The following is a 13,687-nucleotide window of genomic DNA, read 5'->3' as shown; positions in this document are numbered from 1 at the left end:
CCACCGCACCCCCAACCCTCCGCGGCATAAGACGTAAATCGCTGCCAGCTGGGGGCGAGGGCCACACTCTCCTGTGGCCAGGGACAACTGGAAAGAAACAGGAGAGAACATTCTCTGTGGATGCCCAGGGCAGACTCTCTAGGTGCTACATAAGGTCCGTCCCTCACCCCAGCACCAGAGAAAAGGCTTCTTCCTTCCAGCTAAAGTGCAAGGGCATGTTGAGTTGCAGCCCATATGACAGCTGGGAAAATTGAGGTCCTGCACAGCTCCCCTGGGAAGCTTCCTACAAGTTAACAGCAAAGTGAAGCCCGGAACCTGGGTTGCCCCACCGCTGCCCCCATTCCTTTTTTCTGGAATTACACTCAGCTGAGCTATTTCCACTGGGCCCCCCTTTCGCTCCTTTTGCCATCTCGGAATCTGTACCAGGAAAGAATTCCAGGGCGGACCAGTCTTGCTGGTGGGGGCTGGGGAAGGAGCTTCTGCAGCCTGGTCAGGTGTCCCCGGAAGTGGCATCCCTGCCCCCAGTAGGGCCTGAGGCCGGAACCCAGTGACCCCTTTTGCCACCACCTCCTGGGCATGGGGCCGCCTACCAGAAGGGCTACCTACCCTCAAAGACAATAGCCTTGACTTTGGAACACGGCATCATGCCCGACCTCCCAATGCTCTTATTATTGGGGTTTCTAACAACCCCAAAGGCTTCTGTTGGAGGCTCTGGCTGAGGTCCCGAAGCAGTCCAGGTTTTAGGTAACAACATTGCCTCACTGCAAGCCTGCTCCCACCTTGTTATTTTTTCTCAATTTTCCCTTAAATATATGCATGTATGTGTGCACATGTGCACACGCGGGTGCGTGTGTGTGCGCACGCGTCCGTGTTGAGGTTGTTCCTGGGGGACTATTAACTAAGAATAATTTATCCAAGAAATTTGTTATGTTAGAATTACCAATTAGATATGATTATAACTTACCATGGCGAACACTGCACTACTGTTGGAAATCTGAATTCCATTAAAATCTAATTAGCATATATTAAGTCGAAGGCGGTTACACTGCTGTGCACCAGCACATTTGAGCCGCGCCGGGCTGGACACATGGGTTTGCTGCCCATGTCAGCATGCGGGCCACGTTGCCCACAATGCCCAGGTGCGTGCCAGGCCGGCTTTGGGCAGCTTTTCTGATCCTAAACTGGGACCAGATGGTCCATTCCCACAGAGAGGGGCAGCTTTGAAAGTGGACATGACATTCAAGACTCTGTCCCGGGACGGGTGGCCAGAACCCAGGACGAGGCAGTCAGGGTGCACTGGGGTCAGGGCTCTGGGCTAAGGGGAGGGCAGGGAGTGGTTTGGACAGCCCCCAAGAGTCGGGGAGCTTGGCAGCTGAGTGCTAGCGTCACAGGACTTACCCTTAAGGGCATGGTGGGTCTCGTGTGAGGACGTGACTGCTGTGCCCTCACACCTAGCAGACATTTCCTGGGCTCTTACCAGGCGACGACAGGCTTTACCTTCCTGCTCAAACTTCCTCCACATGAGAACTTCGAGAGAAATGCTCTAATGTTGTGCCCATTTTATACACAGTGAACCTGAGGCTTGAAGAGGCCAAGGGACATTCTCAAGGCCACATAGCCACTAAGTAGCAGAAGCAGCATTTGAGCCCTGGTGGCTTTTTTAAAAGTCTATCTCTCTCTCTCTCTCTCTCTGTTAACAACTTATGACGAGAATGGATGAGGTCCATCCTTGGGGTCAGACCGGGCCAGAGCCCTCCTCTGCCAGCAGGGGGAGGCGGTGAGAGAGTAGGGAGCCTGGTACCCGGCTTGCAGGCTGTGGGAAGGCGTCCACACTCCAGGCGCAGGCTGAGGACCCTAAGATGATTTTCCAGAAAGATTTGCTGAATGCCATCATCCCCAGTTTTTGAGTTTTTAAGAGGAAAACATTGCTTCTCTTATTCAAAAGCTTAGATAATGTAGCAGATCAGATTATTGTGCAGCAAATATTCTCTCCCTCCCCACCAGCCCCACGATGATGTAGACTCCCCTTTTGGTGCCCTGCTGCTGTGGGACGTGGCCACAGGCCTCACTCTGGCTAACAGGATGCCTGCAAACACGCCACGATGCGAGGCTCCACATGTGCTCGTCCACGAGGCTCGTTCACTAGCACATCTGTCGTCACCGTGAGAATGAGCCTTGGAGAGCCGAGTCTGGAGAGTGGGAGAGATGCCTGCAGCAGACCTGGGCCCAGCTCTCAGTTGGGAGCCACGGCCAGCCATGGCCTGCGCCGATCAGCCAAAACCCCATAGACCATGAGTAAGGAACACATGCTTCTTGCTAAATGCCACTGAGGTTCAGGCTGGTTGGTTACACAGCAGTAGCTGACTGACGTACCAGGGAACATTAGAGCAGCTGCCACTCCTCCCACCCCTGCCCCTGAGCTGAGACTTTGGATAAAAGAGCTGCTGCTGCCTCCACCGGGCCCTGTGGGCGTGAGGCCTGGGAGGCCCTTGTCCCTGTCATCTGTGGGCACCAGCCCAGCGGCTCAAGGGTTACACATGGGGAGAAGACGCCAGGAAGTGGATGTCCGCTCGGCATGCTTGGGCTGTCCCAACAGCACCACACACCAGGGGGCTCGACCACCAGGTTCCGCACTCCCAGTCTGCAGGAGGGAAGTCCACGGTGTTGGCAGGGGTGCCAGCCTCTCTCCTGGGCTGGGCAGCGGCCACCTTCTCCCTGCGTGTTCACACGACCATCTTCGTGTGTGTCCGTGCCCTAGTCTCACCAGTCCCACTGTGTCAGGGCCCATCCTAATGGCCTCATTGTAACTTAATTACCTCTTTAAAGACTATCTCGAAATCCAGTCACCTTCTCAGGCACTGGGAGTTAGGACTTAAACATGAATTCCAGGGGGGCACGGAACACCACTCAGCCTGAAATAACACCCTTTGGACCGAGAGGCCATATGGCTAACTCGTCTGGCTCCCGTGGAGTGGGGCAGCAAAGGACCTCGCTGCGGACGGGGGGTGGGCTCTGTCTCACGGTCACGCAAGGTTGTCCCCTTTCTTCAACGCTGCCTGCCTAGAGGGAGCTCCGCACGCACCCCACCATGGGAGCAGAGCACCCAGACACGAAGGGGAGCAGGAGAGGGACACAGAGGCTCAAACACCTGTAAAGCAAATCTACACTCTAACAAGTCGGGACCCACGCAGTGACCTTGGAGGAGGAGGGACAGGACTGGAGGACACACAGGGGACCCTTCTGGGGTGCTGGTCATTCACGCTCTTGTTCTGAATCTGGCTGCTGGTTTCAGGGCTGTGATAACCCACTGAGCTGTATACATTAAGATATGCACACTTTTTTATGTTAATCATGTGGTACCGATGTCGACTTTCTGGTTTGGATGACGTTCTGCGTTCATGTAAGATGTCGCTGGGAAAAGCTGGTCCATGGTAACTCCGCGCTATTTTTACAACTTCTTGCGAGTCTTAAATTATTTCAAAATAATTTTTAATGCTATTTTTTAAAAAAAAAACAGTAAAGGCAAGACATTCTCGACTTATTTTAAGATTTTCCATTGCCAGCCCCAGAAGAGTTGAAATAAATTTTAAATTAAAAAAAAAACAAACAATAAAGATGTATGCACTTTGCCATGTGCATGTTATACTTCAATTAAAAGTTTAAAAAAAAAAAAAAGACCTCTGCCAGTCTCGAGCTTACCCACAGGATGAGGAGACTAGTGGAATTTATGGAGAACCTGTTATATGTCAGATATTTCTGGGCGCTTTGCCCAAGTCATCCCCCTCGTTACTCAGAGAGTGAGAGAGATTATTGTGTCCATTTTCAGATGAAGAAACTGAGGCTCAGAGAGGCTAAGCGGTCTGGGCAATGACACACAGCTCATTCAGGACTCAGCCAAAGGCTCAACGCTGATGCAGTCTGCCTCAGAAACCTTGCTCATGTCTGTGCCCGTGCTTAGGTCCCTCAGGACACCTCTCCCACCTCCGCTGCCCTGGACTGCCTTGCTCAGCCTTGGGATGGGGCACCAAGGCCTCTAATCAGCCCATCTCCTGGCTCCCACTGGCAAAGCTGCGGATACGGGCTTTTCCAAGGAACATTGTCCCATCTGTCAAGTTCCCTGGCTGGGATGGACCCCTGTACTTCTTCTTTTTTTTTTTTTTTTAATATTTTATTTATTTATTTGACAGAGATCACTAGTAGGCAGAGAGGCAGGTAGAGAGAGAAGAGAAAGCTGGCTCCCCGCAGAGCAGAGAGCCTGACATGGGGCTTGATCACAGGACCCTGGGATCATGACCTGAGCCAAAGGCAGAGGCTTTAACCCACTGAGCCACCCAGGCACTGACCCCTGCACTTCTATGAGCAGCATTCATTGCAATGCTCTGTAAGCAGCTCCCCCTTTCCTGGGTCCCTGCAGACCCCAGAGCACATTCCACGCTGTGCCCATACCTCCCCCCACCTCCAACACATATGTACACCCTCGGCACCAAAGTTCTCAAGACAAAGTTCTTAGAGCTTGGACATAATTAACTCGTTTATCCAAGCAACCCACTAGGGAAGACTCCTGCCTATTGCCATGGCCCCAAAATGAACCAGGCTCATCAGGTCTTTTGAATCTGGGCTCTGGCAACACTCTCAGGCATCTGGGAACGAAAGCAGAGCGGGAGAGGCTGGAGCTCAGACTGTGATTCCAGCCTCAAGGTCACCTCCCAAGGAGGACTGAGGGCAGGGGCAAAGATGGCATGCCACCCACCCGGGAAGGCTGTGTGTGGTGAACATAACGGGGCTTCAGCTTATTTGAGTCCTCCTTGCCCAAGCCACCAAGAGAAAGCCATAGACTATTCTTTAGGGTGCTGACAGGTGTACTGCTCAAAGGAGGTCTGTGAGCTTACAAGCTTGAGACCATTCCCTTCCTGCAGGACTTGTCAGAGCCCTTATGAGGCTAACGTACCCCACAAAGCTTCAAGAAGGGCCCTTCTAAGACAATGTTTTCCACCCTACTTTGGAATGTTCTTCAGAGAGATGCCAGTCCAATTCCTTGACCACAGATGTGTCTTGGGCAGTTCTGGGACAAGATGAAAAAGGAAAGGTCCTAAGGTGGTGATAGGGAGTGATAGACAGGTGGTAAGGTAGGTAGGAGCATTACTGTTCCTGTCCTGCCGCTGGAGAAAACTGAGGCCCAGAGAGGAGGTGAGACTTGCCAGGTCAGCAGAAAAATTAGCGACAGAGTCCTGAATGTCAACAAGGTGGTCTTTCCTCTGCTCAGGGCGGAGGTCAGGTGGGTGGAAATCTGCCAGATGATTTCCAGGGATTCCATGGTGGTAAAGACATAATGTCCACACTGTCTACCAAGTGCGGCAGGATGAACCAGCAGGGACACCTCATTTTATGACTTGCATGGAACACTTATAAAACTCTTTCAAAATGATGCTTTATGATTTTTTTTTTCAAAAGTTGTCATTATTCTTTTTAATCTTTACAATCTTTCTTTAGATCATAGGCGAGAGCCATCTTTAAAAAGAGGTGACTGGGGACGCCTGGGTGGCTCAGTTGGTTAGGCGGCTGCCTTCGGCTCAGGTCATGATCCCAGCGTCCTGGGATCGAGTCCCACATCTGGCTCCTTGTTCAGCGGGGAACCTGCTTCTCCCTCTGCCTCTACCTGCCACTCTGTCTGCCTGTGCTCACTCTCTCTGACAAATAAATACATAAAATCTTGAAATAAATAAATAAAAATATAAAGAGGTGACTGGGCTTCAACAAGGTAGCGTGTTTTGTCTAAGGTCTCAGTGCCTATCAGTGTCTGAGCTGACCCCTGCCCAGCTCTCCATCCATGGTTCTGGCCCTGCCCTCAAGGGTGGCATCTGAGTCCTGCTCGGTTCAGTGGCCCCATCACTCCAAGTGCCCAAGCCATGCAGAGGGGAGCCTGCCCTCCAGGGAGAGCCCTAGAGATGTGATTGGGGAACCAAATCCTCTTATGTCTGAGGGACTGCCCCTCCCTGCTACTTCTCTTCTTTTCCTTCACTCCATCCCTGCCAAGGTCAAATCCTACCCCAGCAGCCTAGGTATGGCAGGATGCCTTTAATCAGGAGTCTTCTCCTTCCCGCTTAGTTGAGGAAGAAGTTCTCTGAGATTTGGTTGTAAGCTCCTGAGAGGAAGCATATCCTCTCTGGTGCAAAGCAGGACTTCAGGTTCAAGGTGATCTAGTAACTGATCATGAGTCACGCAGTAACTGGAGATGGAATACATTGACCCAGCTTCATTCCCCAGACCAGTGAGTCTCACACTCGGATCTGCGTAAGTCTCCCTTGGGAGGAAGTGGGTGGTGCAGGCGGGTGTTTGCGTAGCCTGCTGAGAGTACTGTCCTGGTCCTTGCCAGGTTGGCCCTTGGGGGGCATCTGGGAACATGGGTTCGGGGGAGGGCACCCAGCTCCCTGGCTGGTAAGAGCAGCTTGCTGCGTCTGGACAGTTTGGGCAAACAGTGTGTTTTGTGCTGAACCCCTGCTTTTCTTCTGGAAGCCTGGAATCTGGGAACGAGCCAGACAGACGGTGCTGGCATGACCAGCCCCCGTAAAAACTAGTCTCTGGTGAGCTGAGTCTCTGACGAGCTTCCCTGGTAGACAATACCAGAGAACTCTGAGAACTCTGAAGTTCTCTAAGATTTGGATGTAAGCTCCTGGGCGGAAGCATATCCTCTCTGGTGCAAAGCAGGACTTCAGGTTCAAGGTGATCAAGTAACTTATCATGAGTCACACAGTAACTGGGGATGGAATAGATTGACCCAGATTTATCCACCAGATAAAGCTGGGTCATTACGTGTTGCTGGAGGAATTCAGTACAGCCTGAGTGACTCCCCAGGAAGAGGGCTCTTAAAAGCTTGCATTGGGTTTGCCTGGGACTTTCCTGTTCCCTTTGCCGATCTTGCTTAATATCCTTTCACTATCCCTCAAAACCATGAGTACGACTGTATGCTGAATCCTGTGAGTCCTTCTAATGAATCAGCCAGCTGGAGGTGGCCTTGGGACCCCCCCCAACCGGAGGAGGCATTGCCACACAGATTCTGGGCCACCTGCCGCATGAATTCTGATCCAGTGCATCTGGGAGGAGGCTCGGGGATCTGCAGGTTTGCACCCATTCTGGGTGGTTCTGGGACAGGGGTCTGCCCACTTTGTTTTGAGAAACACCCTTAACTTGTTCTATGGTAGACATTTCATGGAGAAAGGGTGGCCCACAGCCCCATTTTCTACTTTCTTTCTCTTCTGAGTGAGAGCCCAGAGCCTGGACCTGAAGCCACTTTAATGCGGCTGCCGCGGCGTCCTGGCTGCCGCGGCGTCCTGGCTACCGGTCATCAAGGCTAGCAGGAGGATTTCCTTCCCTAATCGCACCTGGAAGCTGTCAGATGAAGAGGCGCAGGGGAGAGGGTCTAATTGCTGCCAAGGAAACCTGACCACAAGAGAATGCTCTCAGACACAGCTTCGGGAGGAGGCACCACTCTGCTGCCTGGGCTGGAGGCGTGGGCCCATCAAAGGTCATCTTGGGCAAAATGCGCATCCTTCTCAAGGTGCTGATGACTGACCTACTAAAAGAAAGTGTCCCAAGACAGGCAGGTGACAATCAGCTTTCGTGTCTGCACCGGATGGCGGTCTGTCCTCTACAGGGACCCCCATTCCTCCCAGCCCTCTCCCTTCCCCAGCTGCAGCTGTCTTCTGAGTGAGTCTTGGGCCAGTGGGCACCAGCACCAACACCTTTTTTACTTGTAACTTCAGAGCCACGTCGATGCCTTGATTCATTCAAGGAGTACTCCCTGAGTCCCTGCCACGTGCCAGGCCCCGTTGTAGATTCTGGGCATGAGCAGCGAGCAAAACAGGCAAACGTTCCCAACCCCGTGAAACCAGTTCTCACAAAGGAACACTTTCTCTGGTGAAAGGTGGAGCCCAGAAGGCGGATATAGTGCCATGGAATTGGGGTGATGGGTGAGGTCTCCACTGCCTCTGATCTGAGAGAGAGAACTGAGCTTCAGGGTCCCTGGGCGTGGCCTGAAAATCAAGTCAGGGAAGACAGACAACCTGCAGGAAATCTCCCGAGCAGAAGCCTAGAAGGCAAAAGTGATCGTGCCTAGAGGTAAACTGAGTCAGTGCCTGCAAAGGAGCTCAGAGAGTGGAGGTGACAGTGGCAACAAGTCCACAATAACTTGCCTCTGCCCCGCGTTTTGCAGAGAGCCCAGGATGACCCTTGTCTGCGGGACCCACCCAGAGGCTAATGTCACAACACAGGTAAGTTGTTACCTGTCTCCCCATGAGCCTTAGCCCCTGTCTTTCAAAGGGCTGAAGTGAGCCCGGTAGATGGATGAGGCTGATGCCCTTGGCAGAGTGGCCAGCTGAGTGGGATGGGGGATACAAGCAGGTGGTATCCCCCACATTGAGCTGGCAAGACCAGGGATCTGGATAGACTAGGGGAAGGCACCCCAGCCCAGTAATGGGACAGTATGTAGACTTCTCTGATTGCCATGTGGTTCTGGAAAGTGTGAACGTCACAAGGTCATTGAACTTTGCAAGGTCAACATGGAGAATAGAATCATCAACTTCTTTATCCCAGGTTCTAGAACCGAGGCAGGGAACAGGGAGGAGCTTGTCAAGATCCCCTGGCAGCTTCATGACAGGGGCAGGGCTGTAACTCAAGGCTCTGACCTTGTCTCAGTGCCTTTCCTGCAACCCACTGCTCTGACAAGGGGTGTCTGGTGGCTGATTGCGCCTGAGTCCAATTCTTCTCAGAAAGGCTCCTTGCTTTGGAGCCCCCAACTCCAAGGCCCCTGTCAAAGAGGGAAGTTACAGAGGATAAGGGACCCTGGTCTTCAGCTTCCCAGCTCCATCTGAGATGGTGGCAAGTGACGGTCATCCCCATTTCAAAGATGGGGAAAGTACTACCTCCTTCCTAGGGTTGCTGCAAGGAAGAAATGAAGTCACGAATAAAATGGAAAATGCACTTAAAGCAACAGGGACGCGACCGCTGTGACCACTGACAAATGTGGCTAGATGCAGAGACTTTGGGGTTGAAATGAGTACAATTCTCCCAGGCCTGCCCTCCAGGACCCACAGTCTGGCCACAGATAAGACGCTCGTGGGACACATTCAGGGAGCAAATCCATGCCAAGCTAGGGGACAATGACAAGGAATTTGGCAGAGGACCAAAGGCACAAACAGAACCTAAGACCTAACCTCAGAGTAAGGCTCACTGTCCATTCTGCCTCATTCTATCCACCAAAACTAGCTGTCATCACGCCCAACTCAAGCCAGAAGGCAGACGATAACCTCCACCTTTTAATGGGACAAAGTGCAAATCAAAGGAAGGGGGCAGGGTGCACCTGCGGGCCTCACATAGAGAGGGCTGGAAGGCTTTTTAATTGGAAGGAATGGTAGGCTCACCTGGGGAGCTCCCCAGAGCTGCAGATGTCCAGTGTCTGTCCCCTAAACTGTCCTGGAGAGGGACCCAGGAACCCACGCACCTCCAGGTTCGCAGGTGATGGAGGCAGGCAGTCCTTCTTGTCCCTGCCTCACGCCCCCCAGCCCCCAGGTCTGGATCACTTGATCTCACAGCCCCAGACCTTTGCATCTGCAAGATCTTCCCTTCACTGCCTGGCTGTCTCCTTCACACCTTTCCAGGCCGGCGCCCTCCCTGCCTCAGCCACCACCCTGGGGGCACACCTGCAAACATTCACTGTGGAAGCAGAACAGACTCGGGAGCCAGGCTGACTCTGGCTGGAATCCCTGCTCCTCTCCTGACTTACTGCTGGAGCAAGTAAGTTAATATCTCTGAGCTTTGGGATCTTTGGCTGTAAAATGAGTATAAAATAGTCTTTCGGAATTCTTGAGAAGATTACAGGAACTAATGCATACAGAGGGCCTCGTACAGGAAATGTTCAACAAATGGTAGCTAATATATTAAGAACATTAATAATCAGAGTAATAACAGAGACATCTGTTGGCGTGCATCTCCCCCTCTAGTCTGGAGATCCCCAGGGGACTGTATTCTACCTCTTTATATGCCCAGCTTCCAGCATTGGGCTTGACAGTGGCATTTAGTGAATGAATGAATATATTAATGAAGGTAAGCAGTTGGGGAGATCAGGGAAGGCTTCCTGGAAGAGGTAACTACAGAGTCAGGCCGGAGAAGACTTGGAGGATTTGGGTGGTGTGTAAGTTAACTATGGCCTCGCTTATGCTGCATAACAAACAACCCCCCATTTTCAACGATGAACAACAAAAAGCATTGATCAAACTTTTTGATCAAAAGGATGGCCTGACCGGGATAGCTCTGCTCCCCATGTCTCTCATCCTCCTCCTGGGTCCAGCAGGCTAGCTCGGCCATGTTTCCCTTGAGGCTTTGGCAGAGGACCAAGGGGGCAAACAGAATCTAAGACCTAAACTCAGCGTAAGGCTCACTGTCTGTTCTGCTTCATTCTATCCACCAAAACAAGTTGTCATTACGCCCAACTCAAGCCAGGAGGCAGGCGATAACCTCCACCTTTTAATGCAACAAACTACAAGGTCACACGGCAAAGGACACAGATATAGGAGATGCTGAAGCAGTGGGATTAGATCACAGCATCCCACAGATAGTCCTCAGGGAGGGGAGGGGGGATGCTCTGTGGTGCAGGAGGCCAGAGGAAGATGCTGACCATGAAGTCCAGTCCAGGATGCTCGCTGTGGGATTGGAGGGCTCTGGAGGAATGGGTCACAGCGATCCCTCATGCTCTCGGGACCGTGAGAGATTCCTTCCTTCCTTCACTCACTGGCCCATTGAACAAGCTTCAGGGGGCATCGTGTGTGCCGGGACATGTGCTGAGCTCTGTGGATACCACGTAAATAAAAGGACACAAGGTTCTGACCCTCAGGATGAAGAGGCGGCTCTGCTGCTGCCTCCGGCTCCTCCACCAGCTTGCTCTGTGACCTTGGGAACATCAGTCCCCTCTCGGGGCACCCCAGCCACCACTAATAATACCTCCCATTTGTAGGACACTTTTAACTTCATCTTATCATCCTCACATAACGCTCTCTGTGAAGCATCGGAGACCACTTTTATTACATCCCTGATCTGACAAGCGAAACTCTAATGGATATAAAATGCACAGCTCCTTGGAAGTGCTCTCCGGAGAGGGCTCGGGGGGCAAACCCCTTATAACAAACCCTAGGATTCTCTCTACAACAAAGCCGGTCCCTGGATGGCGGCAACGGTTGTCGTTTCAAACAATGTTTGGGGCCACGCAATTCCAGGGTGACCCAAGGACTGGGACAGCTTCCTTTATCTTCCCTTTTATTTTAAAAAGCCACCGATCTGAACATTTCAAAGATTCCTGCAGAACTTTTCCAATTAAATTAAAAAAAAAAAAAAAAAAAGACTGCCTTCTCTTAACTGGCTTCACAAACGAGAGAGGGAAAATGGGACAGAAGCCAGGCCAGGAGGACAGCCGACTCAGCCCAGCTCCTCATTTAAAAAGGGGAGGCTCCGCCAGCTCAGGAAAGCAGCCCACAGGCATTCCGAGGGGACAGAGGTGGAAGGCCGCTTCCTCCCCATCCCACCGAATCTGCCTCTAGGCGAGGACCAGAGCAGGCTTCTCTTGCTGAAGATCTCCCGCGACGGCCTCTCCTTCTGCGGGTCCTGTAAGGTGCGCGTACCATTCTGCAGGGTGGAAACGGACGGAGGCTCGGGCCGACAGGAAGTCACAGCGAGGAAGTGTGGCAGGGCTGGGTCCAAACTCAGACTCTTCTGGACCCGAATACTCTTTTTTCGCCCCTTCCCCACCTTTTTTTGCTATGGGGGATGGGTGTTAATATGGGTGGGTGTTGGGCGCAGTGGGGTTCAGTGAATGCGGAGGAAGTGTGGAGATGGGGCAGGCGCGAGGGAGGAAAGGAAGGAGAAGGAAGAAGGGAAAAAGGAAAGAAGGAAGAAAGGGAAGACAGAGGGCGGGCGGGGAAGGGGGACAGGACGAGCGGACAGAGCAAAGGAAGGCCATCTTTGCTGGGCTGCTCCCACCAGCCGACCATGTCATGCGATGTGGCATAGATGACATGGAAACCAAGCACCCGGGGACCCAGAATGACCGGCGCCTGGGGTGGCTGCTGGTAAAGCCTTCCCAGTGAGATGCTGTGGAAGATAAATGTGGAAGAAGAGCCGGCAGGGACAAAGAGGGGGCTGGCAGCTCCCGAGCAACCCTTCGTGGAGCACCTACTACTTTGATCCAGGCCTGCCGATGTCCCCTCCGCAGCGGCTCTGGGATCCGGCTGCCTGTACGTCTGAGCGCCTCCGCCTGGACAGATCCAGGACTTCCTCCCTGTCTCCTGCCTCCCCCCTCGGCTCCTCCAGGCTTTTCCACACACAGCAGCCCTCAAGACCTTCCGTAAAGCAACTCTGATGAGGCCCCCCTCCGGGGAGCCGCCTGGGGTCTCCGAGGTCCCGCCTGGGCTTGCCTGTCTCACCTCCTACCCCAACGCTCCGCCTCGACTCCAGCCACACCGGCCCGGGGCAGGTGCTGCTCTTCCTGCCTGGAAATCTCCTGCGCCCCCTCTGCGCCTGGTTAAGTTCTACTCGGCTCACACTTCCTCCGTTCATCCACCCAGCAAATATTTTTGGGATTTCTTGGCGCTGTTCTAGGTGTTGGGAATGCAGCCCCCTGTGGATGGGAACTGGAGGGTAGATTGAATCTCTATGGCGGAGTGAGAACTGAGCCCAAACTTGGAAGCTTCACGTAGTCATTTATTTGTTGATGATCCTGCGGCTGAGCTGGAAGGCTCTCCTGCCTGTGCCGCCTGGGGTCACCCGTGCAGTCACAGTCGTCGGGTTGATGCCCTGGACGGGATGGCCCCGGATGTCTGGCAGAGGGTGCCCCAGGCTCTTCGCTACAGCCTCTTGGTCAAGACCAGCCCCAGGCTGCTTGTATGGGCGTGGCTGTGTCCACGGGGCAGCCCTAGTGGGCAGGTGCTAATTAAGCCGCGTGTCAGGGTGGACGAGGCCTCTGCCAGGTTGTGGACACAGGGGGCGAGAGTCATGGGGGGTGGCATTAAGTAGCAATCTGCCCCAGTGGGTAAGCACACCAGCTCCCTCGGCAGGGGTGGGCCAGTGTTCTCTGCAGGCTCTCAGAGAGTCCCCAGAGGTTCTGAGCCCAGTTGCCCTTAGCCCACCGCCTTAAGTGTCTTTTCTAGACTTTTCTCTCTTCCCTGGCTCACTCTCCCCACTGCTTCACTGAGCTTCCTGAAATCCCCTCTCCGATAAACTACCTGCAACCAAGTCCTTATCTCAAGGTCGGGGACCATGGCGTTGCCAGGAGTTGGGATCCCAAGTATGTGTTCAATTCTGCCACGCTGGTCCCTTGGAGGGACGAAGGGAGAGAGGACAGGATGAGGTAGAAACAAGGTACAGGGTCACTGCGGAGCCACTGAAAGCCGTATGCAGAGAGCAGGGTGCTCAGCAGACAACTACGGCCCCTCTGAGTCCTGGCCTGGCTCTTAGCGATGGACCAAGTTGGTTCAAAGATGGAGACCTGCCCCGCCCAATAAGGACAGGAAGGACAAGACCCTGCAAAGGGAGCTCCAGTTGGAGGAGACCTCCCACCCTGCCCACCAGCCTTCCCAGGTCCACCAGGGTCCCCTGAGCGGCGCTCACAATCTGCTAGCCTGAGACCGACACATCCTCCCCTTTC

Source organism: Mustela erminea, chromosome 10 (genome assembly GCF_009829155.1).
Source record: "Mustela erminea isolate mMusErm1 chromosome 10, mMusErm1.Pri, whole genome shotgun sequence".
In the NCBI taxonomy this organism is placed as follows: Eukaryota; Metazoa; Chordata; class Mammalia; order Carnivora; family Mustelidae; genus Mustela; species Mustela erminea.
The sequence above is the reverse complement of the archived record's forward strand: the minus strand, read 5'-3'. Positions refer to the sequence as shown.